Genomic DNA, 27372 nt, shown 5'->3' with positions numbered 1-27372 from the left:
AATGCGGTAGTGACATCATACAGTGGTTAAGAGCCCAGACTCAAGCTCTTCCCGGTTTCGAACTTACCATCTGCACGCTGGGTCACTTTGGCCTCAACATCATTGTCTATAAAGCAGAAGGTGTAACAGTACGTGACCCATAAGATTGTTGATTGAATATATGTGATGCTCTTAGAACAGTGGCCTACATCTGATAAGTGTTGTTACTGACATTGTTTTTATTACAGAATCTGTTTACTCGTTTCTGAAATCTTCTTCATTCAGATTTGGCCCTTCATTCAGGGCCACCACTATCTTCTGCCTAGAAATCACCGATAGCTTCTGTTTTGTGTGTGATTGATTTCTAGTTTCATACTGTTGTGGTTGGGAAGGGTGCATGTAGATTTCAATCTTCTTAAATTTATTGAGATAGCTCTTGAACTTCTGGGCTCTCCCTCCGTCAGTCCATTCTTCCATTGTGTAGCCAGACTAAACAGTTAAACAAAGGAACAAAAACTTGGTGATAGGGCATTTACACTGATGTGGAAATGACAAGAACCATGTGAAGTCTAGGGAACTGAGAAAATCTTTGAAGGGCTTTGGTTTGTAATCCCATGGTTTTGCCCAAGGCTGTGTGAAGGGTTGGGACACCCAACTGACAGGTGGCTATCCAACACTCCCACTCTTGAATGTTGGACTCTTCATGTGAGGTTAAGAGCAGCTCCATTCTCAGCGTCTGGCCACCACTAACAAAGATGACATCATCACTGTGTCCCCTGGAAAATTTGCGATGTCCCATTCAGTGACTGAGTGATGCTAAGGGGTTCCACTGGGCAGTTTATCAGCTCGTGTTTTCTGTGTAACAATCCACCCCAACACTCAGTGGCTTAAAACAACAGCCATTTCTTATTCTGTGGCGTGTAGTGTGGGTTCTCCAAGGATTGGCTGGTCTGGATTGGTTTCAGCACATCTCTGCTGGGTTTGCTACTACTTCTGCAGTTCAGCTGGGGCCCTACTCCATGCTGGATTTGGATAGGTCCCCTTAACCGGGGATGGCCTGCCTTGTGTACCACTCCTCCTTTTTCTAGGACCAGTATCTAGCCTGAGGTTTTCCTTCTGTATAGCAATGAAAATGCAAGAGAAAACATTTAAGACTTAGGCTCAGAACTGACACATCATCATTCTGCTTTCGTGCAGTTGCCCAAACTAAGTCACATGGCCAAATCAGGAGCAGGAAATAATGTCCCACACATTATGCCCACAGACTTCCTAGTGCCCAAAAGTGTGCAGCTGTGGGATCTCCTGACAGGTGCCCGAGTCAGTCTTCCACGTTGGGCATACAAAGTCCCACACTGGCAAGTACTGTATCTTCATCTGAGACCAGGGCTCTTAAGCTCAAATACTTACAGAGGTCAGGCAGCTAATGTAATGAGTGAATCGAGTGGGGTGGGAAATACAATAAAATGGAAGGTTATGCCCTGTCTTGAGCGAGGGAGAGACTGCTGGGAATGCCTGTCTGGTGTTAATTGTGACATAGTGTAGTAACTGTTCCAACACATAAATGGCAGGCACTGGTGTAAAAGCATGGCTTATGTTAATTCATTTAATCCTTACAACAAGCATTTGAGATAGTTATTATTATTGTTATTATTCCCATTTGACAAATGAGAAAACTGAGGCACAGAGAGGTTTGGTAACTTGCCCCCAATCACAGAGCGGGGGTTCTAAACCCAGATACCTGGCTCCAGAGTTCATGTTCTTAAATATTACACTCTGCAATCAACACTTTATATTAAAAAAAAAAAAAGCCAGAAAAGCAGACTTTCACATGAAATCATTCAAGTTTACATCTTGACAAGTAATTTAAATACACAAAAATCACGTGCAGGCCAAGGAAAGTATCTTTATGGGCTGAATTTGACTGTGGGCCTCTAGCTTAAGACCATTAGCTAACCTAGAATATTGGGCTGACCAGGGGAATTTTATGAGCCTGAATTTAGGGCAGCCGCCCAGCCACTGCAGGCCTCCTACCCTTCCGGAAAAGTACTGAACTCAATCAAAGCTTCCGAAATCAATCCCCAAGATCCCAGCAGTGTCTTAACGGGGCTCTGGCTGAGGCTTCTGCCCTGGCACTGGCCCAAGGTATCAGGTAGGCCCTGCCTGACATTGGCCAGTCCTTCTGAGGGCATCAGAAATTAGAACTGGAGCCCCAGGCAGAGACTGGACATACATATCAGGTTTGGGTCAGCTTTGGGCCTTTTCACCTTGGAGGGTTCACCCTCCTGCAGGGGCCTGGGCGGGTAAGCGATGTCTCCAGTGCTGAGCAGGTGCAGTGCAGTTTAACACTGTTGCCAAGACTTGGCTGGGCAGGAGGGGGTGGGGGTTAGAAGAGGAAAACCTTAGGAAGACCAGAGAATGGGAAAACTAGTGATGAAAAATGTATCCCGCAATGCAGGGTGAGGAACAACGCCTGTGGTGTGCAAAGAAAAAGTTTGAAAGTGCAGAGGAGGGAACGTTGATTCAGAGATGTTGCTCTTCTCCTTTCTCGGGAGCTTCTCCTTGACTTGCCCCAAATCACAAGGCAGGTTTTTGTGGGCTCATTCTGCCCCTCTTGAATCTGTACCCGACTCTGTGCGGGTCTGTTAGTTAGAGGAGGGGGGAAAAAGCCTCCCTGCCTTCCTTGCACATCTGAAAAGTATTCTGTCACCAGTCTTTCCAGAGGTTGACACCTGTCACTCCTCCTGCAAAATCCACCTCCCTTGTGCCTTCAGAGGTGATAACAGCCAACATCTCTTATTTTCCTTACTGCAGCATTTGCCTCCATTACCAGCCCCACCTCTTTAAGCTCTGTCAGTTTGAAAGAAAAGAGTTACGATTTTTTTTTCTCTGCAAAATTCCCCACCCTCCATCTTTTTTGGCAGGAACAGACACGGGGATTTCTGAAGGTGGCAAAATAGGTGGTTACATCCTCAAGTTATAATTTTTTAGCATTTTATGTAACAAATCCTGGCAATATTTACCCACTTGTATTATCTAGAGGGTTGTTATTTGCTGTGCCTGCTGTTTTCCAAAAGGCACACAGAAAAATTAAAAAAAAAAAAAAAGGCAGATCCCTGCCTCACTGTGTCCAGGAACACTGGGGATATGTTTGATCCCATTCTGCTTGGGGGACTGACAACAGCGTCACAGCAACAAAGCCATCCAAGATGGGATTGTGAAAAACCTGTCGTGCAGATTATAATACTATTTCCTTATTGTACGTGTAATGCATGTTCATTGTAAACATACCTTAGAAAATACAGAAGGGGTAAAGAGAATAATCACCTGTCTTTCCATCTGTAAGGAACTTAGTGTGAAATACTGTCTCCCATGCACCCATTCAGGACGACACTATAAATACATATTAATATCCAGATTTATTTTGCAGTTTAATGGCATCCCCATAGCAGGAAGGACTTGAAATGCCCACACAATGTTGCAACATATCAATGTTCAATAACGTCTTCATTCCCCTCTGCGTGGATATTTAGGCAACTTCCAGGTTTTCACGTCTACATGTGGATAAATGTCCTTGCTCACAATTCAGGGCACATGGTGGCTCAGTCGGTTAAGCGTCCGACTTCAGCTCAGGTCATGATACGGTTCGTGGGTTTGAGCCCCACATCAGGCTCTGTGCTAACAGCTCAGAGCCTGGCCCCTACTTGGGATTCTGTGTCTCCCTCTCTCTCTCTCTCTCTCTCTCTCTCTGCCCCTCCTCTGTTTATGCTCTGTCTCTCTTTCTCAAAAATTGATGTGTTAAAAAATTTTTTTTTAATTGTTGAGTCAAAGGGAATGGATATTTCTAAGGCTCTTGATAATTTTGTAGGAAGTTGGTGCAAATTTATACCATGTGGTCTTCTGAGACCAGGTCAATGTCAGCCCGTCGTAGGGGCTTCCCTCTGTCCCAGGGAAAAACAGAAAACAGGTGAATGCCTGGAGAGTGCTGGTGTGGAGCTGAGATTTGAAGCAGGACAGTGAGGGATGGTGTTGCCAAGGTGACGGTTATGGAATGAAAGTCTGTGTCTCCCAAATTCATGGGTTGAAACCCTACCTGGCAATGTGATGCTACTAGGAGGTGGGGCCCTGAGGAGGTGACTAGGGTTCAATAAACTGATGACGGTGGAGCCCCCAGGAATAGGATCAGGAACCCTACAAGAGGCACTAGAGAGCTTGCTTCCTCTCCCTGCTCTCTGCCTCTGGAGGGTGCAAGAAGACGTCAGCAATCTGCAAAGTGGAAGGAACCAGAAGAACCTGGCCATGCTGGCACCCGGATCTCAGCCTTCCAGCCTCCAGAGCTGTGAGAAGTAGACTTCTGTTGTTTATAATACACCTGGTCTGTGGCATTCTGTCACCATAGCCCAAGTGGCCTAACACAATGACACCCACCTGCTTGAGGTGAGAAAGAGCCGTATGTATTTAAGGGAAGGGACTCCCAGCAAGGATACGGCAGATACAACATCCCCTAGGCCAGAAAAGGTTTGAGTTGGCAAAGAACGGAAAGAAGGATGGGCTGACTCTTGGCCCTGAGCTTCCTGGCCACCAGAGCAAGAAGGGCAGCTTACCCGGAAGTGTCCTTTCTCCAATCACACAGCGTCCAGGACTTTCTGAAACACTTTTGATGAACTTGCTGGATGCAGGGGGATATGCTCAGGTGCTCAATCCATTGGTTGATACCTGCTACTTGATTGGTAAACAAGGAGGTGACCTTTACCTAAGGCAGAGGTGCTCCTGTCCTCATAGAAACCCAGTGGGCTTCCTGGCTCAGGAGCTCAGAGACTTTGATAGACCCTCCATGCTAGAAGGAACCGATGTTGAAGCTCCTTCTGGAAAAAAGTCCCCCCTGAAAACTCTAATTTGCTATTAACTTTCTTAATTTTGCTAATTATTAACCTCAGTGTATTATCAACAATGAAAATAATTGCTCGTAAATACTAAGAGATTATCTCCCAGGCACTGGGCTAAAAGCTTTATATAGATTACCTCAATTTAATCATTTCAACAACCTTAAGAAGTCAGTAATATTATTATCCTCATTTTTCGGAGGAGGAGGAAACCGGGCTTTAGGGTAAAGTCACTTCTCTAGGATAACAGAGCTGGTAAGCGGGCACAGCTGGGATTCGAACCCACTTCTGTCTGGCGACCTCTGTCTACCTTCTGGTTTGCCTCAGAGAGAGCACTTTCAGAGCCATACTTTATCTGGTGAAATGCTGATATGCAGCCCTTTGGAAGAGTTTATTCAGTTAACTAGGCCCTGGGGAAGGAGGGCTGGAAACCGCTCAAAACACATCCTGGCTGCCATGCTGAGATCTGGCCTAATTATGGCTCTCCCAGCAACGTGCAGGGCTTGGTTCTTCGGGAGGGCACGTTCAGCCTCCCCTCTGCACACCACTGGGTTCCGGTCGCAGCCAGAGTGGGAAGCTCCCCATGCGGGGTGCCTGGAGGCCTGTCCCCAGATCTGCTTGGCCGAAATCAGCAGTCTCCTTGGATCCCCGTGAACTGCAAGAACAAGGTGAAGACTGGCCTGGAGGGAACCCCCAGCAGGATGCTCCAAGGGCAGCCCAAAGACTCCCTGCTCATTCTGTGGAGGCCCACTGAGAGACCCCTCTCCCCTGATCTAACCACCACCACCCCCCCACCTTCACCTGCATGCTCTTTCATTGCACAGAATATTGCTTTATGGTTGAGAAGGTAAAGACTCTTTGGTCACATTTCCATCACCCTTTACCCTGTACAGTCTCTGCTCGAAACGACTGACCATTCAGATCATTTAGACTTAGATTCTCACGCACTGTTCACAACTCTGTGAAGCGGGTAGGCTTTGATCTCCCTTTTCACGAAGGTGACCTGAGGCACAGAGACATTATATAATTTGCTCAAGGGCGCACAGCTGGGTAGGGGAAAGAGCTTGGACGGAAATCTAGATTGGCTGGCTCTAGAATCCACTTTTTTTTTTAATTAAAAAAATTGTTTTAATGTTTATTTTTTGAGACACAGAAAGAGAAACAGAGTGTGAGCAGGGGAGGGGCAGAGAGGGAGACACAGAATCGGAAGCAGGCTCCGGGCTCTGAGCTGTCAGCACAGAGCCCGACGCGGGGCTCGAACTTGGGAACCGTGAGATCATGACCGGAGCCGGAGTCCAGACGCCCAACGTAACAAGTTATTGCCCATTTTTCCCTCGGATAACCCTTGCACTGCAAGGTGTGCTGACTTCCTAGACCCAGTCCACCCCTGGAGCGTTTCTGAGTGGGATCTCATGATGTGACCCGCTACAAAGAGCAGAGCCAGCTCCCCGGGAGCAAGGACCGGTTTTTGGAGCGTCCCTGCAAGTGTAACCCCGCTCCTTCCCCTTTGATCCTCCACAACGGCTCATCCAGGCGGGCCTTCCCAGAGAGAAATGAGGTGGTGCCTTCCCCTGCCTTTCCCCGGTCTGCTCTGGCGTCTGGTCTGCCCCGTCGGCAAAACTTAGAATCCGATCACTCAAGGTCTCGTTTATTAATTGGCAATCGGAGCCCGTTTAGGACAGCACCCAGGCGGTTGGTGAGGAGCTGAGCCGCAATGAAAGAATTTAATTTAAAGAACGAGTCGATTCAATTGAATCCTGAAAATCATTCCGATGTGCTCCCAGGGGAGTCTGTTTGGAATCGATAAATGTGCCTGTGTCACTATATCCTGTCTCCACTCTCCCCCGCTGGCCCTCAGCCAGGGGGAAATTGTTCCAAGGGACCAGGTGTCATTTAGGAGAGGTGTGGGTTCTGCCGGATGCACAAGGTGGGGCATTCCTCAGCCCCAAGATGAGATGGGTCTCTCCTTCTCCGCCCCCCATGCTCCCCCAGCCCCCTACTTCCGTCCTTTGCTGCTTCCCTGCCTCTGTGTGTGTCTGTCTGTCTCTCTATCTCTCTCTCCTTCCTTCACTCTTGGCCTTCTCCTGTCCTCTCTTTTATCTTCCTACAAAGTGCTGCTAAAATAGCCAAACACGCAGAAGCAGAGGGCAGAATTGTGGTGGCCAGGGGCTGAGAGGTACGGGGAGATGTTGGTCGGAGGTTACAACATTACAGTTCTGCAAAGTTCTAGTAGACCTAACCCAACACGTGGAGACCGGGAGACAAGCGGCAGAATTCAGAATTGAGCCACGCTCAGGCTCAAACACTGATTCTGCCAAACCTGTTCTCTTTGAACCCCACTTTTCTCACTGTAAAATGAGGATTATCTCGTCCACTCGGCAGAGTCACTGTGAAGGCTAACAAGACGATGGAGGGTGAACAGAGCTGAGGGCAGTGATGGTGACTCTGCCACTGTGGAAGGACTACAGTCCAGGCACCACGGGGACATGCTGGTTTTTAAAGCGTCCTGGGCAGCCACAGAAGGTTTTACTAGACGGCGGTGACATGATCTGGGCCGGACTGGTAGGACCCAGACCGTTGTCTCTTGGTCTTGCTGAGTCATGAGAAGGGGAAGCCAGCGAGCCAGCAATCTCTATGTGTCATCTCTCATTTCTGCCCTGTGGAACCGAGGTGTGCAGGCAGGAAATTAACTTTTTTTTTTTTTTTTTTTTTTACGAAAGCAAAGATGTCCATAGCTTGTGCACATGTATGAGTGAGCCAGACAGAGCCCCAAGCCTGTCCTGGAATACACAGTTCTTACTAGCAGTGAACCCCACAGAGATCAGCTGCTCTAACTCTGGAAGGTGATGACACCAGCAGCCGGGTGCTGTAGGAGGACAGACTGGAGCCTCTCTGGCCTGAGTTCTTTCCAATCAGACTATCTAGCTGTCTGCTTCTGCCTCCGTTCACATCACCCTGCATCTACACGCTGCCCTTTGTACTCTCCCATCAGTGACTTGCTTCCCTTTAGATAGTCTCACCTCCTCTGGGAAGCCTTCCCTTATAGGGCTGTCACCCAGTGAAAATGGCAATGACTTTTCTGTCTGAGAGACCTGATGACTCTACATGGAAGGCATTTTAAAGCATTCATGTTTTGGGGGCTCCTGGCTGGCTCAGTCGGTAGAGCATGCGACTCCTGATTTGGGGGTCATGAGTTGAAGGCACATGTTAGGTGTAGGGATTACTTAAAAATAAAATCTTTTATTTTACTTTATTTAAAAACAATTTTTTTGATGTTTATTTTATTTTTGAGAGAGAGAGAGAGAGAGAAACAGAACACAAGCAGAAGGGCAGAGAGAGAGGGAGACACAGAATCGGAAGCAGGCTCCAGGCTCTGAGCTGTCAGCACAGAGCCTGATGCGGGGCTTGAACCAACAAACTGTGAGATCATCACCTGAGCCGAAGTTGGACACTTGAATTTTAGGGACACCTGGGTGGCTCAGTCAGTTTTTTTTTTTAAAAAGCATTCATGTTTTCCCCATCTATAAAGAGGGAATATGAAGCAGCTTCTCCAAAAGTTAAACAGAATTACGGTACGAGCCAATAACACAATCCCAGGGGTGTAACTCAAAGAACCGAAAACAGAAACTCAAACCAATAGCTGTACATGTGCTCACAACAGCACTATTCACAATACCCAAAGGTGGAAGCAGCCCCAATGTCCATCGGAGGATGGATGAATAAATGAATTACTGCATCCACACAACAGATTATTACTCAGCCCTAAAAAGGCAGTGTGGATACCTGCCGCAATGTGGGTCAGCTTCAAAACCGTTATATGAAAGCATTCAGTGAAAGAAACAAGGGATGTGCAATATCCAAAGTAAGTAAATCCATAAAGGCAGACTGCACATGGGGAGTTGCTGGGGGCTGAGGAGTGAGGACGGAAAGGGGACTAAGTGGTTAGTGGATACAGGGTTTCCCTTTAGGGTGATGCAAATGTTTTTGGAGCTACACAGAGGTGGCAGCTACACAGCATTGTGAATAAATCCCACTGAATTATCCACTTAAAAATGATTCATGCCGGGGCGCCTGGGTGGCTCAGTCGGTTGAGCGTCCGACTCTTGATTTTAGCTCAGGTCATGATCTCCGGGTCGTGGGATCAAGCCCTGCACCAGGCTCTGCACTGAACATGGAACCTGCTTAGGATTCTCCCTCTCTCCCTCCCCGTCTCCTTCCCTCCCTCTCTCTCTCTCTGTCACTCCCTCTGCTCCACTCACACACTCCCTCTCTCTAAAAAAAATAATAATACGTGATTAATTTTATTATGTGAATTGCACTTTTTTTTTTAAGTGAGGGATAGCAATAACCAGCCACATGATACGGTTGGGTATGAGTGATGAGATAATGAGATAATACGGGTGTAACTCCAAATCCACTCTGGGAATCAGCAGTTGTCACTCAATATACATGTGATTTTCCTTCTTCTTCGTAGAGTGAATCTTCACAGGCTAGGAATGTGAATCTGCATCAGATCCCTGGGTCCTGTATCACAGCTGAGTTATCCTTAACTTGGTAGTACCATATTACTTGTTTCGGGAAACCAACTGGAATTTTTTTACAGGAGGAAGTGTACAAAAAGGTCCCACTCCCGAACTTGATTTCTGTCCAGACTACAGCTTTTTGGGCTCTGATCCTCAATCCACTTCCAACCTCTGTTTTCGAGCATTCACACTCATGCACCTCTGGGCTACTCCACTGTCTTCCTTGGGTTTTTCAGTTTCTAGTTCTTGGAAGATTTGTACAAGTGGTGTCTCCTTGCCACCCACCACACAGAAGCTGCCTTTATTCTTTTTTTTTCTTTTTCTTCTCCTCCTTCTTCTTCCTTTATTATTACTTTATTACTTATTAAAGATAGTTTTGTGTTCTAATAACTGAAGAAAAACACGTGCACACTAAATCAAGTTGGCAAGAGTGTGTAATTTGACGCCGAGTGTAAATTGAACAGAGGAAGCTGGTTTCTAGATATCTTGGCCTTTGTAGATACAAAATAATAAGAGTAATAACGAACAATAATAACTGTTTATTGAGCAGTTACATTGTTCTGAGAACTGTGCCAGAAGTTTTTATGTGCATTTTTAATCCCCACGACCTTAAGAGGCCAGTGCTATTATTAACCCCTTTTTACAGATGGGGAACGGGAAGGTTAGTGAGGTTGAGGACCATGCCCTGGGCTGAAATATGGAATAAATGAGTGATGAACTGAGTGTAGAGAGGACTGCCATCCATTCATTGACTGCAGGGAGCAGAGGAGGCAGGAGGGGAGCATAGCAGGAGCAGATTAAGGCCAAGATACTCAAGGTAGGCAGCTCCTAGGATGTCTCACGGTGATCCCCACCTCACACCACAGGGTATTCAGGCCCTGTAATCACCCCTCTGGGCTGGCCTGGTAACTTGCTTCTAATAAATATATGGCCGGGGTGCCTGGGTGGCTCAATAGGTTGAGTGTCTAACTTCAGCTCAGGTCATGATCTCACCATTCATGAGTCCGAGCCCTGTGTCGGGCTCTGTGCTGACAGCTCAGAGCCTGCATCCTGCTTCGGATTCTGTGTCTCCCTCTCTCTCTGCCCCTACCCCCCTCTCAAAAATAAACAAACATCAAAACAAAAAAAAACTTAAAAAAAATATATGGCAAAGCACCCTCCCTTGCCTGCTCTAATGGAGTCCAGCTGCTGTGTTCTAAGCTGCCCCACAGAGCAGTCCACCTGATGGGAAGGACCCGTGGCCTCCTTACAGCCCCATGAGTGAGCCTGGAAATGGACTGCCCCCCATTGAGCCTCGAGATGAAAAGTGCAATCTCACAAGGGACCTCAAGTCAAATGACCCAACTACATCACACTAGATCCCTGCCCCACAAAAGTGACAAGGTAATGTGTGTTTTGTTGTTTTAAGCCACCATGTTTGGGGATAATTTGTTATGCAGAAGCAGATAATCGGCACAGTAATGTTTCCAAAGCACAGCTTTTGTCAGGCCCTGCTAGAGACAGGAGAGGTTGAGAGGACCAGGACATAGTCTCTACCCTGCAGTAACTAACTCATGGCTCATAGAATGAAAAGAGAACCATTTAAAATGGAAAGTTTAGAAATGTGTGCAAGGCACAGAGCTGGTAGAGGGGATCCAGTGTTAATGAAGGGTTCTGGGGCATTGACATATAAGTAGGAGTTTACTAAGTAGATGCTAGAGACAGAAATTAAATTTTTTTAGTGTTTATTTTTGAGAGAGAGAGACAGAGCATGAGTGGTGGAGGGACAGAGAGAGAGAGGGAGACACAGAATCTGAAGCAGGCTCCAGGCTCTGATCTGTCAGCACAGAGCCTGATGCAGGGCTCGAACCCATGAACTGCAGGATCATGACCTGAGTTGAAGTCGGATGCTCAACTGACTGAGCCTACCCAGGAGCCCCTAGAAACAGTAAGTTTTTGAACAAATGAAGAGGGCTGAGTGCTAAAAGATGGGAAGCAAGACCATTTAAGATTCAGGAAGTGGGATTATCATGATTTGGTGATGACCAATCTGTAGGAATTGAGAAATAGACACAGGAAGGAGTCAAGGGTGACCCAGAGTTTTTTGTTTGGTTGAACAGGTGGGTGGTTGTGCCATCAGTTAAGATGGAAACCACAGAAAAAGGGCTGTGAGCCTTTGGAACAGGTCCCAGATATATTCCGGGCTGTTGTTCTCTCACTTTCTTCGATCACTCTTTGAGAACATACACACACGCCAGAGTATTCGTTATCTATCACTGTGTAACAGAATACCCCACAGCTTAGTGATTTAAAACAACACACATTTATTAAGTTTCTGAAGGTCAGAGTTCTGAGAGTGGCTTAGCTGCTCAGGGTTTCTCACAAAACCGCAGTCAAGATGTTGGCCATTGCTGTAGTCATCTGAAGGCTTGAGTGGGGCAGGAGGATCCACTTCCAAGATGGCCCCGCCACATGGCTGTTGGGTGGAGACCTCAGTTCCTCTCTACATGAGCTTTTTTGTGGGGATGCTCCATATGGTAGCTAACTTCCTCCAGAGCAAAGCAGCCCAAGAGTGAGAGAATAATCAGGAAGCCAAGGGGCTTTTTATAACTTAGTCTTCTAAGTCCTACACTGTCACTTCTGCTTTATTCCATTCATTAGAAGTGAGGAACATCAAAGAATATGTGGACATATCTGAAACGTATACACACACACATACACAGCTCTGTGTATGTGTGTGTGTATACATATCCACATGTCTTTATGCCAGTGCTGAGCTCACAGTAGTTACTCAAATATTTATGAATGGAACAATTACATTGCATGCACAAGCTTTATTCTATCTCACTTAATATATTACGAACATGGTTCCCTGGTGTTGTTAACTGGAAAGATAAAACTGTCCATTATTTTACTGGCAGATATGGGTTTATTCAGGAATGACAGAGAATTGCAATCCAAGAAAAAGCAAGCTACAGCAAAGCCATAGGCAAGTCTGGAGCACAATGATGAGGAACGCTCTTTTACACAGGAAAGGGGGAATTGGGAGGGGTTATTATTTTGTTCATGTTTATTTGTTTTTGACAAAGAGAGAGAGAGAGAGAGTGTGAGCAGGGGAGGGGCAGAGACAGAGGGAGACACAAAATCTGAAGCAGGCTCCAGAGTCTGGAGCCTATCAGCTGAGCTGTTGGCACAGAGCCCCGATATGGGGCTCTAACCCACCAACCGTGAGATAATGGCCTGAGACGAAGTGGGATGCTCAACTGACTGAGCTGCCCAGGCGTCCCCAGGGAGGGGTTATTATAAATAAACTGGGAATGGACTGGGAGTTCAAAGTATAGTGGCTTCTCATTAGTTGAGTCATCACCCTCATTGGCTGGGCTGTTGCTGAGGGAGGAGGAAAGTCTTTCTTCCTCCTGCTGGAGTAGTGAAGTAGTGGCGGAAGTGGTATTCACACGCAAGGCACCCCTCTTCCTGTTGGGTCTGGGACTACAATTGATGAGTGCTAGGGCGTGAGGGCTCCCCCTGCTGGCCTTCCAGCTCCATTCTAAACGAGAGTTCCCATCATTAATTTTCACATCAGAGACAGATACATCGTATACTTTGCAGTCAGACTGCTTGAGTTTCCAGCCCCAGGACCATCTGTGCAAACCAGAACAAATAATGTAACTACTCTGAAGTTCAGTTGCATGGTTTAGCGCCTATATACCAAAGTTGCTGGAAGGATTAAATAATGTAATACATGCACAGAACTTAGTCCACTGCTTGGCGTACAATAATTTTTTTAATGCCATTTATTATTGATATCATGCTTTCCTGAATGGCCCTCCGTGTACTTTCCCTGTTCTTCTGGCATCTGTTTTCCCTTGGCTAGTGGTTGACGCTTTACAGATTCAGGTATCTAGGGATGAGCTTTGACAGGAGCCTCACAGTGCAGAAAGGGATGTGCCTTCTGTTCTAGTAAAAGCACAGGATGGCTAGCTGCTTGTTTTATATTTGCCATACAGGAGTCTAAAAAGCACGGAGCCTGATGCCAGCCATTATGCTGACTGTAGACATGATTAATTGGTTGTCTATTCCAAGCATTAACAGTTATTCCCACAGCTACCTGATTACAATGACTAATTAGACAAAAGTTCCTTCCAAAGCCTGTTTGAATTATAGCTCTAATGCAATAAACCTCAAAGTTTGTATTCAATCCGTACATGATCTTTTTTCCTGTTCTTTTTCTTTACAGGAATCGATAAGTTGTTTAGACACCTTTAATAGAGAGGAAATGAACAGAACGCAGATTTTGGCACTTTATAAAAGGGACTTTGAAATGTTTTACCTTTAACAAAGACTATCCTTTTCATCTACCCAACAAGTTGGGATTTTCAGGATAATTTAGATGGGCTTATTTCCATGATTATGTGAGGACAGTTAATGGCCTTGCCAGCGATTAAAGTTGGATTTCACCATAAATAAGATGGACTTGCTTTCACGAAGCTCCCTGTGTTTATTCTGGGCACCATATATCACAGGCTAGGGGCAATTTGTTTTCTCTTCTTGCTTGGTGCCACATCCAATGCTCGTTTCCAGTGCTCTTTCGTGACATTCAAAGTGCATCTGAGAAGCAAAGATGCTCTCAGAAAATAATTATTTTGAGGCATCACATGAATAATAGGATAGTGAAGAAAGAGAATAGAATGTTCTGGGACTTTTTAACCGCCAAAGCAGCAGACTGTATGAAGTGTTCTATTTTGCAAAGTAGTCTCTGTTCCTGGCCCATCCTCTTGGGGAAAAAAAATCTTGTTTTGGTGCTTATAGAAGGGAGGACGTGGAGGCAAAGCACCATGTAAATTTCGGGTGTCAATGTCTGTTGAGGTAGAATGGTGGGACAAGAGACTGGTACCCACTGTAATGACTGCTGGTCTTTATCCACTCCCTGTAACCATCATGCCAAGGGTCCCGAAGTGACACTATTTAAGGTAGACCATTTAGGGAGGACAGTTGGTGGAGATGAGGTTGGTCACATAGTGTGTCCCCAACATCGACAGGTCTCAGGCAAACATCCTAGATCAAAGACATTCTAAGTATCCCAAAGACAGTAACTCCTTGACGTTTCCTTCTGCCCCCCCTGCCCCAGTCCCAACATAACATGACCAGCTCCCATCCATCATAGCAGGAAATCCACAGATAATTGCCCAAGTAGAGGCTTCTAGAGGTCACATACTAGTTAACGATAGGGAGAGACCAGTAGAAAAACTTTAAAGGTAAAAGGTTAAAAGTGGTTCCCCAGGGAATCTCCGAATGTGTGCCTACGTGGGCAGAAGATGGGAATACGACGGGGGACTGTTGCATTTTATTATTGAAAAGGGGAAAAAATGTTTATGAGGCGTCTGTAATACCATGGAAAAATATTTATAATGTAAGTGGGAAGGCTGGTAACAAGTTATATACACAGTGCATTCACAAGTATATAAAAACTAGAACCAAAACAAACAAAAAGCTATGCACAGGGAAGGCCTAGAAGGAAACATGCCAAGTTATGTACGGCTCCCTGGGTGGTGGGAAACAGGATCATTTTATTTTTGTCATCACTTTGTGCATTTCCGTATTTTCCTAATTTTCTATGGCAAACACGCACAGCTTTTCGAATGCCAAAATAAACTGGATATCACAAGACTCGAATGGAAGCCCTCGGTGCAGTTTGCTATCCTCTCCTCTCTCCTCCTGCGGAGTGGCTAGCAAAAGGGATTGTTTGGCGGGGAGTCAGAAGCCACGGGGCTTTGCTCCAGCTCTGCTAATGAGCTGTATCCCTCGGGCAGGGATCCAGCTTTCTTCCACCACGCAGACGAGGCTGGATCGCCAAGTTCCCTTGTTGCTCTGGCATCTTGGGATCAGTCCTAGGGCAGTTTGCTATGAGCTGGGAACAACTCCTTATCCTTTGATCCCAACGGTCCCCCAGTCTTTCCTGGTCCCCTTGAAGTGATCTTTTGCCTCTGTGTCAGATGCCACCTGCTGTTGGAGCCAGAGGTCCCCTGGAGAGAGAACCATCTTGGAGTCAGGGAGACCTGCCTTCTCAATAGCTGTGTGCCCTGGGGCCAACCACCCCTAGCACAGCACCTATAATGTGTCTGATCCACAAGAATTTGTAATGAAGAAACCTCTCTGAACCTAGCTCCTCGCCTTTAAAAGGAAGGTGATAATTATTCCTATTTCCTATGAGGGCGAGAGAAATTGAATGTTTGGGGACATAGCACAATGAGTGGCACATGAGAAGTACTTGATAAATGGAAGCTGTTGCAGTAAAAGCCAACTTTATTGTGTGTATAAAGCTTAGCACTGAGCTATATGCTTTGCATTCATTATCTCATTTAATCTTACCACACTTTGCATCAAGGAGGTAGTTCTATCGGGAGACAACAGAACTGTGGTTAACAGCCTGAGCGCCGGAGACAGACTGTCTGCTACTGTCCAGCTATATAATTGGGCAAGTTATATAATGTCTGGAAGCATCCTTTTCATCACTTGTAAAATGGGGATGCTCATAGGGTACCCACCTCATAGACGGTTGCTAGGATTAAATAAATTATTTTATGTTAACTGCACGGAACAGTGCCTGGAACATAATACAGATGAGGTCACTGAGGCTGATAGTCGTCGGATGGCTTTCCTACGAAGGAAGGTCACATGTTTAGCAGTGAGGACACGAACCCAGGCAGCTTAGTCATTGTGCTGCACTTCTCCTCTCCCTGGCCAACTCTTTAACATGCGTGCATATTGAGAAAAATGCCCAGATGAACAGCATGTCCTCTTATAATCACATCTGTAGGTCGGAGTAAATAAAATCTGCTAAAGAGCGTTGGGACCTGAACAATGACAAGGACAATGCCGGGGAGTCACCATCACCCAGCTGTGTGGCCAAGATGAGGGACAGTTTTTGGAAAAAGCTGATGACTGGTCAGACGGATCCTGGGCACGGAGCAATCATTTGTTCACTGGTGAGTCCCCGGTTACCACCTGTGGTCTGAGCAGTTTGTCAGCGGGCAGGAAACAGAGGTGGACGGGTCAGTTTTGTCTGGTAAATTGTGGAACAAAGAAGGCACCATTTCTTCACCAGAGTGTCACCATTTCTTCCTGTCTTGGGGATTCTGTCCATAAGGTTGTATTGACCACTTTCCCCAGGAAGGGAGTCCAGAATGTGACGTCTCCTTGCTTTTTACTGGGTTCAAGCGTTCAAATATACCTTCGGGTCAGGCTCGAACTCCTGAGGGATCTTCTTTGCGTCCACAGTTACTGAGTGCTTACGATGTGCACTAGGAGCTGGTGATCTAAATAGAAACAATAATTCCTGACATTTGAAGTCCGTACCACAGTCCAGCCATTCTGTATCACTGAATCTAAGATGACATCAATAGTTCACGCTTGTATTTTATGTTAAGGAAAAACCCCACTCCATCCAATAATTGATGATAAACTGTCACTTGTGAGCCACATTCTAGTTTCAGAGATGACAAAACGTGGGAGATGTGCCCCATAGAAGTGATGATGAAATACGCTGTTAACGCCTTTGGCCTTCCATCCACTCCACAAAGCAGATCTTAAGATGCACCCCTTCAAGAAGGGGAAACTTGTCCAGAGACATTAAATAATGTGTTTGAAGTTCTACATCTAGCCAGACAGAACCAAGGCTTAAGCCTCGGCAGACTGATGCTAGCCTGTGGGATTCCAACAGCCTGAAAGGTATCTGTTCTCCTTGCACATCAGGCAGGAAGCCTGCCTGTTCCTCCTCTACTTCCTCCCCAAAGAGCCTTAGGCTTCTCTTCACACCTTCCAGCCTTCCCTGCTGCACAGCCTGACTCCCTCCCTACTTCCAGAGGCCAGCACAGCCCAGGAGGTCCAGGGACCCTTTCCTGGATCTTTCTTTCTGGGACTTCTCTGGTTGCAAACAACAGAAACTACCAATGATTTATAAACAAAAGGGGGAGTTTTATTGATGAGAAAGGGGAGGCTTGCAGAATGGTCAGGGACCTGGGGTTTAGGGGAACCCCTGGAGTCTAGATGCCAGGGAAGCTTCGAACATCTGCTCAAAGGGCTCTGTAGCAGCCACTTCTGGTTGGTTTTCCTCAATCTGGGTCAAAGCTCAAGAGTCCGTGTTCCAGGACAGAGTTCTGTTGGCCTGGTGTGGATTACGACAGGGGACGCTCAGTAGGACACTAGAATTTTCCTGATCTCGCACACAGCAGAGGGTTCCCCAAGAGGAGATCTGGGGGAAGAGCATAGCTTCTGGGGTCAAGCTGCTTTCTCTCACAGGCTGGTTCTGCCTACTAGCAGGGTGAACCACCCCCCTGCCCCCTGCACTTCCATTCCAGAGGAAAATGGAGATCACATCAGACTTACCTCGCTGGGTTGTTGGGTGGGGGGATACATGAAACAATGCCTCGCACCCTGCGTGTATTCACTGTCTACAGCTTGTCCCCATACATGGCTAACTTCAACAGCAATGGCTGTCTGTCCCAGAATCTTCCTGATTCTTAGAGCTTCACAAATCATTGTTTTCCCAGACATACCTTGTGTCCCTAAAATTGGAAATGCCTCCCATTTGATCATCTGGGGTCCTCACTTGGAAGCAAAAAAATACTTTTTTTGCTCAAATCTTCTGTCTGAAATACCTAATAACTCACATGGTATATAAACAGATCATTTCTGGGGCACCTGGGTGGCTCAGTTAGTTGAGCATCTGACTCTTGGTTTCAGCACAGGTCGTGATCCCAGGGTCATGGGATCGAGGTCTGCATTGGGCTCCGTGCTAAGCATGGAGCCTGTCGGGGTTCTCTTTCTAAAATTAAAACTTAAAAAAAAAAGGATAATTTCTAAAGCCATCCCACATGTGCCTTTTTAGACTTAATCTACTATTTACATACTCTGTGCCCAGCACTGTGGTAGTGTCCATAATTTATATGCAGGGTAAAAGGTTCTGTATCATTCATAAGTTTATTACCTACCAGGTTAGGGATTTCCTACCTTCTCTACCATTGACATTTTGTTGATTCTTTGTTGTGGGGGCCTGTCCTGTGCATTGTAGGATGTTTAACATCCCTGGCCTCTGTTCCTAGGTGCCAGTAGCAAATATTACTCCCCAATAATTATGAAATCTAAAAATATCCCCAGGGGCACCTGGGTGGCTCAGTCGGTTAAGCCTCTGACTTTGGCTTAGGTCATGATCTCACGGTCTGTGAGTTTAAGCCCCCTCTACAGGCTCCATGCTGACAGCTCAGAGCCTGGAACCTGCTTTGGATTGTGTGTGTGTCTCTCTTTCTGACCCTTGCCCTCTCTCTCTCTCTCAAAAGACAACATTAAAAACTAAATAAATAAAAATATCTCCAGACATTTGCAAATATCCTAGGGGGCGGTGCAACACTTCCCCCAGTTGAGAACCACTATTCTAGATGAGTCTAAATCCCATCACAACCTGCCTGTGTCTGTCTGGTTCATCCTTAAATTCCCATGGCCTAGGAACAGTAGCTGGCACACAGTGGGTGCTTAATATTTGCAAAATGATCAGATAAACCCAGATCACAGCAATTTTCTGCTGAAAATAAAGCAAACAAAAACCTGGTTCCACCACCATCCCCTATCAAGTTCAAATTCCTAGCTGACATTCATAGTCCTACCCAATACAGGTCCAGTCTACACCCCCAGTCTCATCAGGACTCAAGGGGTCCTTCTGGATTCACTTTCCTGCGTTCGTTTTTGCAAAACAAACTCTCCAGCCAGCTGCATCTCTCCTGCCCTAAGAGACCTGTGGGAAAACTCTCCAACAAATATTTTAGTCGTCAAAGTGACACTAAGAGGTAAGCCCTACATATAAGAGACAGTAACGCTTTATCGCACAAGAATAAAGCTGACTCTCCTCCTTGCCTGATACGGATTTGAAACTGCATAGCTGAAGCTGTGGTTGGAGAGAGCCCAACTTCAAGGAAGCCTTCTGCCTTTTGTTTCTCCCTCCCTGAATCCCCAGATGGAGAAGGGCCTAAGGAGGGTGTGAGTGGTATGCATGCCTTGAGGGGGACCGGTCTCCCATCTGATTTTTTCAACCCTTCACATCCATGCTGGAAGTGCGGTCCTGAGTTTACAGCCCGAGGCTCAGCATCTCAGCCAAGTTCTTCCAGATACCCTCTTTCTGGGTCCTTCTGGTGCCTATGGAGAGTGTTTCCAGGGACTGCTGTGCAGAGATGTGTACAGGCCTGATAAGAAATGGGACCAGGGACTGAAGAGGTGTGGCTTTTCCAGCAGGGATGGTTCTTGTTTAAACTTTGGTTTTACATTTGTTTTGGTATTTGAATTTGAAGCAAGGCCAAGAAAGAGGAACATTTGCAATTATAATTGCTTCTTATTCTGTTAAAAGTAAAACCTTAAAATTGTAGGTTAGGGTGGAAGCAAACAGCATTGAGCTCTGGGGGCCAAAGATCTGAGTTCCAATTCTTGTTTCTCTCTTTGAAGCTCGGTGACCTCAGACAAGTTAGTCACCTTTCTGGGCCTTAGTTTCCTTATCCGTAATAATGATACCAACTCTTCGGGTTGTTGGGGAGGCTTAAAAGAGATAACGGATGCCAAGTTCACCGCACAGAAAGGGAGGCATTGTTGCTGTTCTTGTTGTGTAGTTACTGGTGCATACAACCTCCTGGGGAGGTAGCACAGTCACCTCTGGAGAAGGGCTTCTTCTGAAGGCCAAAGCTTCCTCCCTGGTGTGTGACCAACAATGTCAAATCTGAAGTCAGTGATTGCTTACCCTTGGTGTGTGAGGGAAGACTGGATGGGCGAAGAAGAGGGCAGGGGATATTATTTGGCAAAGTTACTGTAAGTTTCCATTTGTAACTACACTGTGGACTCATTCTCTGGCCACCCCTCTCTGGGCCTCATTTTCACCATTTGTACAATGAGGAGGGTAGAACTTGAATACCTCCAAACTATTGTCATTCTTTGACATTTCAGTCTGGTAACCTTCAAAATCTCTGCAATGATGGCAATATCCTATATCCACCCTGTCCAAGATGGTAACCAGTAGCCAGGGGAGGTATTGAGCACCCAAAATGAGGCTAGCATTACCAGGAACTCAATTTTTAACTTTATTTAATTTTAATAAATTTAAATTCAAACAGAAATAGCCCAGGTGGCTAGTGGCTACCATATTGGATAACACAGCTCCAGGATTCTAGGAATCCACAATGAGAATTCTAAATGGAAGGACAGTCCCCAGATCATGACTATCTCTCTCCATCTACAGTGGCATCAGGAGGACATGGTTAAGATCAAGTGTAACTCTAGCAGATTCTGATACCTGGGAAGTCAAGGATCATGACTGTCTTTGTGGTATCCTCTCTAGAGCCTTGCACAGTGGGTGGCACATGGCTGGTGATCAATCTATTACAACGAATGAATGAATGAATGAATGATCTTTCCCCAGGATTCTCTCTTTGGTATTCCTACTACAGGCCTGAAATTCCCCCCAAGGACAAGTAATTCTGGCAGCTTTTGCACCACAGTGTCCACAATTCATCTGTTAAACTTCAGCTACCCTGGGAAGAGGACTGTAATAAAGTCTACTTGCATCTTCTCTGAATTAATCTATCAGATTATGAGTGGAGGCCCGGAAGCAGTAAGACAGGGGATGACGCAGTATCTGGAGAAGGAGAATTCAAGGAGCATATGAATACTATGAATACAGCCAATACTGTACAATGTCTGTGTCTCCTTGTGTGTCTTCAGGTGTGTCTGTTTAGCGGTCTCTGGTTGTGTTTGTATGTAGATGTGTGCAATGTATAGATGGGCTTTATGGATTGTTAGACAGTTGTGCTCCATGTAATAATAATAATAATAGCCGCCAATTCATAGCTAATGTGACCTTGAGCAAGGACTTAACTTTTTGAGATTCTCTAGCTGTGAAATAGGGATAATAATAAGGATTACGTCTTTAGAATTTGTGATAATTCAGTAAGATATTTTTAATATATATTAAAATATATATGTTTTTTTCTGAGAGAGAGAGTGAGTGAAACCATGAATGGGGGAGAGGGGCAGAGGAAAAGGGAGAGAGAGAATCCCAAGCAGGCTGCATACCCAGCCTGGAGTCCAATGCAGGGCTTGATCTCTACGACTGTGAGATCACTATCTGAACCCAAATCAATAGTTGGATACTTACCGACTAAGCCACCCAGGATCCCCTAAGATGTTTTTTAAAGTACCTAATACCTGGCATATAATAGGTGCTCAACAAATGCTTGATAAATAATAGAGTTGTGACTAGATATTGTATTGCCCACATACCGTATTCTTTCAGTAATCATGCTAAGTACATTACAGATATTCTTGCCTTTAACTCTCTTGACCATGTTGCCAGCTAGGTCATGTATTACCCAATTTTTACAGATGGGAATGGTCGCAAAGAAAGTGAATGTCATAATAAACGTTGGCTTTCATCATTCCATTTATACCCGACATCCCTTTGGAAATGAAATGTGATTAGCTTCATGTCCAGGCGCCAGGCTGGCCATGTCCTGTCACAAAGTCTGCACCCAGGGTGGGGCTAACACATACACATTGTCTCCCATGTCCCTCAGGAGGCAACACCCCCAGTAATTTAGTGGCAGATCCACAGTTTGGCACTTGGCTCCCAATCAGAATTGATACTCCTTGGTCTATGAAGCTTTGATTTCGTAGTATCTTCCCTGACCCGGTCTAAGCCAGGGTAGCTGCCTCTGAGAGTTTCTATAGCTCAAGAGCCATCTCCAGGGTCCCAGCCCAGTTTTCAGCCATCTTCTGATCAACATCCCCAAAGAAAAACATGTACGAGAAGAGTACATGTTCTTGATTTCGGCAGATGGGGTTCAAATCCCATCTCTACCACTCACTAGCTAGCTGTGTGACATAATTGTACCTTTGTGACTTGCAGTTGTTCTTTGCTTTTTTTTGTTTTTTTATTTATGTTTGCCTTTAAAGAGGAATAGTCTTCGCCCATCTACTAGGGTTACATTATCAGGTATGGTTCTTTGGTCACAGGCAACAGAATCTGGTTCCAGATTGCTGAAGCAAAACTGAATTAATTAGAAAAATATGGACTAGCTTCTAGGATATGAGAAATAGCACAAAGTGCCTGAGCAAATCCAAAAGGTGTTGGTAGCACAAACCTCTTGATGGTTGCATTAATCAGGGTTCTCCAGAGAACCTATCGGATTGATCCATGTATCTATATCTACCTGTCTATCTACCTGCCTGCCTACCATCATCTATTATCTATCTGTCATCTATCTATATACCTACCTACCATCATCTATTACCTGTCATCTATCTACCTACATACCTACCTACCATTATCTATTATCTATCTGCCATCTCTCTCTCTCTCTCTCTCATCATCTATTATCTATCTGCTATCTATCTATCTATCTATCTACCTACCTACCTACCTACCATCATCTATTATCTATCTATCTATCTATCTATCTATCTATCTATCTATCTATCTATCTAAGATTTATGGTTGAGCAACATAGGTTTGAACTGTGCAGGGGTCCACTTCACATAGATTTTTTTAAATATAAATACAGCACGTACTGTAAGTGTATTTTCTCTTCTTTATGATTTTCTTAGTAATGTTTCCTTTTCTCTAGCTTACCTTATTGTAAGAATACAGTATATAACATATATAACATAAAAATATGTGTTAGCCAACTGTTAATGTTAGTGATAATGTTAACAGGCCATTTGTAGTTAATTTTTGGGGGGGGGTAGTCAAAAGTTATATGTGGGTTTTTTTAATGTTTATTTCTGACAGAGAGAGAACATGGGGAAGGGCAGAGAGAGAGGGCTTCAGAGGATCTGAAGCAGGCTCTATGCTGACAGCAGAGAGACTGATGCGGGGCTTGAACCCATGCCCTGAGCCAAAGTCAGATGCTTAACCAATTGAGCCACCTAGGTGCCCCTATACATGGATTTCTGACTATGTAGGGTCAAAGGTCAAGGACAAGGGTCAACTATATTATAAGGAATTGTCTCACACAGTTATGGAGGCTGGTTAGTCCCACATTCTTCCATCTGCAAGTTGGAGACCCAGGAAAGCTGGTGGTAGAATTCCATTCTGAGTGTGAGGGCCTGAGAACCAAGGGGATTGATGGTGCACATTCCAGCCCCATGCAGAAGACTAATGTCCTTCTTGAAAGCAACCAGGAACAGAGAGCAAATTCTCCCTTACCCTACCTTTCCCTTTTTTCTTCTATGCAGGCCTCTCGTTGATTCACTGAGGCCCAACCACCTTAGGAAGAGGCTTACATGGTCTATCCACCCAAATATTAATGTCATCTAGAAACACCCTCACAGACACATCCAGAATGATGTTTGACCAAGTATCTCAGCAGCCAGTGGTCCAGTCAAATCAACACATAAAATTAATTGTCACAGTGGTCTTACTTAGGTGCCATAAAGAAACCACAGTGGTTCCAAGTTCCTTCCATTACTTCACTTAAGAGGCAAAGTCCCAAGAAAGAGTCTGATTGGTTGATATCAGATCACAGGATGGTCCCTTCTGTATTGGGGTAGTGAGGAAAATGATCTGGTAGGACTACACAGCACCTAACACATGTTCCGTAAATGGGTAGCTATTGTTATTATTTTCATCTCTCTCCTCTCTGTGCCTTATTATCGGTAACTCAGTGAATCATCTCAGAATGTCTTGCCACCTGGTTATCCTGAAGACAACCTCCTCAACGCCCACCAGCCAAATTTCCTTCTTCCCCAGCAAGAGTATATACAATTTAGGTGTTAAACAGTATGATAACAGTTATTTCAGTTCTTGCCATGGTGTTTACCAATTTTTTGAAGTCTTGCCTCCAGGAGACACCAAGTATTATCACTCCATGAAAGTAACACTTACTCTTCTTGGTACATCAAAACAGAGTCCTGCCAGCCCTTCTCTCTGCCCACTCCACTCGAGATACACCCACATCCTAACCAGGGAGGAAGGGAGCCCAGGGGTGGGACATGCTGGGGGCAGAGCCTGAGCCTCTCCTTTTCAGTTGGTGTATCAGTGATCATGTAAAAAGGCCCTAGCTCTTGCCTTTCTTTGGGCCTCAAGGTTGTAGTTTGACACTGTGTCATCCGAAAACATCTCCTCACACCCATACCAACATCTTGTTCATACATTAGCTTTGAACAAATGACTGAAAAGTTTCCACTTTTGAAAACAGTGATCTCTTCTGCTCCCCTAAATATACTTTGGCCCCTGTCCCCCTTCTCTCAATTCCAAACGGGGCCTGGAGCAGGTGCCCCTACCCCCCACCCCCTCTAGCCCTTATACACCTGTGCAGAATTCTTGGCTGGCTGGAACAGCTTTGCAAGAGAAGAAAAGATCAACTCCTAGATGCCAGCTTTCTAGGAAGGGTCTGTTTTCCCCCTTGACAACACCAGTGTCATTACACATGAATAATCTACATACCCCTCCCTCCTCCACCACCCATCAGGGTGTTGGAACTTCTCAACATTAGCAACCTGCCCCCCCCCACCCCACCCAAAGAGGCAGCCTACTGCCCTGGGCTTGTGACCCACAAACATGCATAAAAATCCATGTGGTAGATGGTATCGTTGACCCTAATTCTTCAGCCCCTCCAACCCCTCCTATCCCTGCCTTTTGCCTGGGGTCTTTTATTTTCTTTGCTAAAGGAGTAAACAATAAATTCCCACTCCTCTAATTCAGGTTCAGCCAAGTGACTTTCTGTAGCTAATAGAATGAGGCAGAGGTGATGCTGTGCCAATTCTGAGATTACGCCTCTTGAAGATCGCATGCTTCCTTTTGCTTTCTTTCATCTCTGCCATGCCAGGAGAAGAATATGCCCAGGACAGCCCACTAGATGGAGGCCACATGGAGCAGCGCAGAGCCACTCCAGCTAATCCCTGCCCCCAGCCAACCTACAGAACTTGAGCTAAATACATGCTTATTGCTGCATGCTGTTAAGATATTGGAATTTGTTAAGGAGCAATATTTAAAATTGATATATGGTTTATACATCATTCCTGCCACTTTATCTTTGTGTGGCTCTACTCAGAACTGTTTCCTCAACTCCTTCATCAAGGGATTGAACTGGACGATTCTTAAAGGTCATTTTAGCTCTGAAGTTATTCACTTTCTTCTCCAGACCCCCGATAATCCCATTAGTGGATCATCCCCCAGTATCTTTGGGCTGAACATTTACTACATTGTACTGTAGTGATGTACAGAGGTGGATCCCACTCCCATCCACTGTGACATCCAGATGGGTCAACTGGGTCTTATCCATCAGAGCAGTACAAGCATCCACCTCAGTGTGGGCATGTGTTAAGTTTTCAGTTAATGTTTATTGTGGCATTGACTAGGTAGCTGAGGAAACTATCCAGAGGCACATCCAGATGGACACGCATTTACCTTCCTTCCTCAATGGCAAACAAATGTTTCCAGATCCACTAGACTACATGCAGGCTAACTTTTGTGCTGAGGTGACATGACCAATCAGCAATAGTTTCATGTAATTAATTTCCAGCATACTTATAAATGGGTACAGTATGTCAAACTACCTTTATATTTTCATTTATTTGTATTATCTAGCTATCTGCTTGACCACCTACCAGAAGGCAATACATGCAAATGATAAAAAAAAAATAAGTGCTATAAAAGGGTGTCTAGTCAAAATTAAGTCTCTCTTGCTCTTAATCTTTAATCCCCTAGTTCACCTCTTTCTCAAGGGTTTCCTGGGCATTACAAAGATCATAAAGATATTTTATGGACGTACAAGGAAATATGCACCTATCATCCCATTTTTGCTATCTTTTTAATATAAATGCAGGATATCTTCTCATTATTTCTATATTTCTCATTATTCTATATTTCTCACTTAGATTTGCTTAAAGATAGTACCAGAGTTGGTAGGTATAGCTCTATCTTTATCCTTTCATAGCTGTATTGAATTCCATCTTATGGCTTACATCATAATTTAAACAGTCTCTATTATGAGCATTAAGGTTATTTCTAGTCTTTGGACCAAATTCTTTTGAAAACTCTGGCTTCATCTGGGACCAACTGGGACTGACACTTAAGCCCACACTCCACTCACTGAACCTGGAACCCTACGGTAAGGCTGTAGTCATGAGTTGAACAGGTATGGTAAGAGGACAGCTCCCTGACTTCACTCTTCTAGAAGTCTTAAAGTACTCCTCTCAACTTAGCACGTAGCCTATCCCAGGGATCAGCTAAGTGAGGTGACCAGTAGCCACCAGTAACTACCACAGACACTACTCATAAGGAGTAGTTAATTATGAAGAGGCAGACGGAGTAAGAGCTCCTGAGTAGGGAGCTGGATGAAAGGCTGGGACTGGAGAAAGGACCATGAAAAGCCATGAAGTACCCACCACTAGAGAGAAGGAGAGGATGCAGAGGGGGAGGGGATGGTGATATTAAGCGTTGGTCCCTGGGCAGGAGATAGAACCTGAAGAGGGTCAGTGTGAGGGTTCCTAAAGTTTAACAGAGTAAGGGAAAAGTGAATGGCTGCAAATATGATTGTGAAAAATCTCATTAAAAAAATTAGGAAACTTTTAAAATATTTTTCCAAAATGTTATCACTTTTCTCAAATAAAAGAGAAAAGATATTTTCCCCAAAGTTTTCTCCTTCTTCCTATGTCCTCGTGTCTTTAAATAAATACCCCAAACATGGTAATTTTATGAGCAAACCATATTATACATTATACATTTTTATGTTTCAAAGCTTACAAAGTGACTTGAATTCCATAGTGTTAAAATTAAAAACAAAAAGAGGAATGCATATATTTCAGTTTTCCCACATTGCTGCTTTATCTACTCTCCTCCACCACACTAGATTTTGGCTTCAACATTTTGGGAAATTTTATAACTGTAACCTCAAACTTCCTTTCCAGGACGACCTCTACTCTTCCCTAGACAAGACCTGGAATCTCATTCCAGCCCCATTATTTGTTTGCAGAGTGAC

The sequence above is a fragment of the Panthera onca genome, chromosome E3, assembly GCF_046562875.1.
Source record: "Panthera onca isolate mPanOnc1 chromosome E3, mPanOnc1 haplotype 2, whole genome shotgun sequence".
Classification (NCBI taxonomy): Eukaryota; Metazoa; Chordata; class Mammalia; order Carnivora; family Felidae; genus Panthera; species Panthera onca.
The sequence above is the reverse complement of the archived record's forward strand: the minus strand, read 5'-3'. Positions refer to the sequence as shown.